Source organism: Sinocyclocheilus rhinocerous, unplaced genomic scaffold (genome assembly GCF_001515625.1).
Source record: "Sinocyclocheilus rhinocerous isolate Xijiao unplaced genomic scaffold, SAMN03320098_v1.1 scaffold433, whole genome shotgun sequence".
Taxonomy (NCBI): domain Eukaryota; kingdom Metazoa; phylum Chordata; class Actinopteri; order Cypriniformes; family Cyprinidae; genus Sinocyclocheilus; species Sinocyclocheilus rhinocerous.
In genome coordinates, this window is record NW_015627897.1 from 936,231 (window position 1) to 939,221 (window position 2,991).

A 2,991-nucleotide genomic window follows, 5' to 3' on the forward strand; every position below is an offset into this window, starting at 1 on the left:
AGAAAAATCTATCGCTCAGAGTTGCTTGTTCATAGCTCAGGAGACTTAATGAAGCTCTCAGTCGGGTTTCAGGTAAGTATCAACTTGGCCTCAGATGTTTCTTCTAATTCCTTATTAATAAGAATAGATACAAATGAGATGATTGTATAGAACTGTGGGATTGTGAATAGAGCTCATATCAAATGGTTTTGGAGGAATTTGATGAGATATGATGAGTTCATTTTGAGAATGTTCACATTTGATTACAGGTATTACATCTTGAGCACTGTTTGAGACACATGTGAGATTGATGGGGGTCTTTTTTCAAAGAAGAACAAGCTGGTTTCCATTTTGATTTTGGATTGCTGACGGTTGATGTTAAGAGGGTGTTTTCTGTAATTTTTCTTTTTTTCTGAGCTGGTTTAAAAAAAATACAGTTTTGATCTACAAGTGCTTCTAAAAAGCTACTTTTTGGAAAGTTTTTTTCATTTGTACTTTTCAAAGAGCCATTTAAATAGAACTGCCACAAATCCTCACTTGTCAATCATGACTTATAAATGAAACGCTGTGCTGGAGCTTCAGCCACAAAACACTTTATCAGCCACCAGTGTTGCTGTTGACATGTTTTGTTAGCTTGTAAACTGGAGACATTTTTAGGCTATTGAGAGGAAATTGAAAATTGATGCACAAAATGTCTTGAACCTGCATTTGGTGAACCAAGTAATAGCAGTGAGCTCTTTCTGATTTTGCATATCGTAACTGGCAATTTCCCATTATTTTTGAAGCACTGAAAGTATAAATTCCATGTTTATTAGAGAGAGAACTAGGTGTGTTACACTCTAACTCAGCTAGTAGAACATTGTGCTGATCTTGGCTTTGATTCCCAAACAATGCTTAGATTAAATCTATTGCTTGAATGTACTTTAAGTCTCTTTGGATATAAATATCTGCTAAATGCATGTAATGCATCAAAAAAAAAAATCTGTAATATATATGGGAAAAACTGTGTTGATAAATATTTGGTCCAATAACTAACCTGTGCTGAGTAAAATTTTGCTTTATAGTTAGGCTAATATTATAAATTAATATTTTATGTAATTTACTCACCCCCAGGCCATCCAAGATGTACATAAATTTGTTTCTTCATTGGAACAGATTTGCAGAAATTTAACATCACTTGCTCACCAATGGACCCTCTGCAGTGAATGGGTACCGTCAGAATGAGAGCCCAAACAGCTTATGAAAACATCACAATAATCCACAAGTAATTTGTAAGAAACAAATCCATCATTACTTTTTTTTAACTTCACACCATCGCTCCTACTAAAACATGAGTCCATAATCCATAACAACACTTCCTCCATTGAAAATGTCCATTAGCTTTTATCCTCTGACATCAAAATCCACTGACATATTTGTTTAGAACTGTTTTTTTTTTTGCTTGTAAACAATGCGTGATCTGTGCATATTTCTCTCTTGTTTCAGACTAGACAAATTTTTTTCACTGTGGGAAATGTTAATATGTACTCAAATTTTGGCCAGAAGTGATTAAAGTAAAGAATGTCCTAATCTTAATGAAGGATTTGTTTCTTTTAAACATGCAGCTTTTTGCTTCACAAGATGTTAACTGATGGACTGGAGTGGTGTGGATTATTGTGATGTTTTTATCAGCTTTTTCGACTCTCATTCTGACGGCACCCATTCACTGTAGAAGATCCACTGGTGACCAATCTGTTACACTGAAAAACAAACTCATCTAAATTTTCAGCCATTTTTCTTTATTCTTTTAATATGTTTAAGTTTTATGTTATTTAATGGTAGCGAATAATGAAAAAAACACAACCAAGGTTTTGAACTGTAATTTAGATATTCAGGCAAGACTTGGAAAAAAAAAAACACATGTAATATTTAGTTTGAAAAAACTAAAACCTACTTTACTATTACACCTCTTTTCATATCTCACACTGTGTTGAATAAGAAACCCAGTTTGACTTAATTTTTCAAGAGTTTCAAGGTGTATTTTTCACACTGCTTGTGGAAAGTACCAATAATTAATGTGGATTTTAGATTCATAACTCAGTAAGTTATGTAATGTCCCTCTCTCTCTCTCTCTCTCTCTCTCCATCACACAAACACACACACGCACACACAGAGAGAGAGAGAAACAGAGTGAGATGGTTGTATTATTCATAAAAAGCACAAAGATTAAGGTTGGGTCAGCCGAGTATCATTTAAATGAGCAGAATTAAGAAAAATGAACAAAAGCAAGAGTGTCACATGTCATTTTCCCACCACACAGACAAAAATCTGCTTTTATCAAGCTTTCACATACTACACCGCCTCTAGAGAGATCCTCTGAATACAGAATAGAGAGCCGAGCGGATCCTGGCATTGTCTCTGGTATTATTTTGATTCTTACTGTGCAGCGTTTTCACTAATGGATACTAGTGCAGGCCAGAGTGAACGTGAGCGGCTTTCACTGCTGTCACAGTCCGTCTTAGATCCTGCATCCTGCCGTCTGAAGTGTCGATTCCCTGGATTCGCTGCACATGGTTTTGAAGTCCAGAAAACATTGTGATGTTTGTAGTGTAGTCAGCATTTGCCATGGTTACAGAAACTCACTCTATATCCTTGAGCAGAGTTTTCAAGCAGCACTGCAAAAATATCATTTTCTCAGTGTTGTTCTGTACAAATATTTGTACGAACATGCCTACACTGTAAAATCAAAGTAGTTAGGCTTACTTTTAAAAAAGCATGCAAACCCATTGCCTTGAAAACACTAAGTTTCGAAGTTCTCTCAAATTTTTCAGTTGTATTGACATTTCAACGTTTAAGATGACTTTGGGAAATGAGTGAAAAGCCTATTAAAGGGGTCATATGATGCGATTTCAATTTTTCCTTTCTCTTTGGAGTGTTACAAGCTCTTGGTGCATAAAGAAGATCTGTAAAGTTGCAAAGACTAAAGTCTCAAATCCAAAGAGATATTCTTTATAAAAGTTAAGAGTCAACCAC

At 35.1% G+C, this 2,991-nt stretch overlaps 1 protein-coding gene across 1 annotated transcript in view; it reads left to right on the forward strand.

The window, feature by feature from the left end:
• slc25a22b (solute carrier family 25 member 22b) overlaps positions 1 to 2,991 on the forward strand; it is a 14,062-nt gene continuing 11,071 nt past the window's right edge. The window contains exon 1 of the mRNA XM_016548383.1: positions 1 to 72. The gene's annotated coding sequence lies outside the window, so the exon portion shown is untranslated. The remainder of the gene's footprint in view (positions 73 to 2,991) is intronic.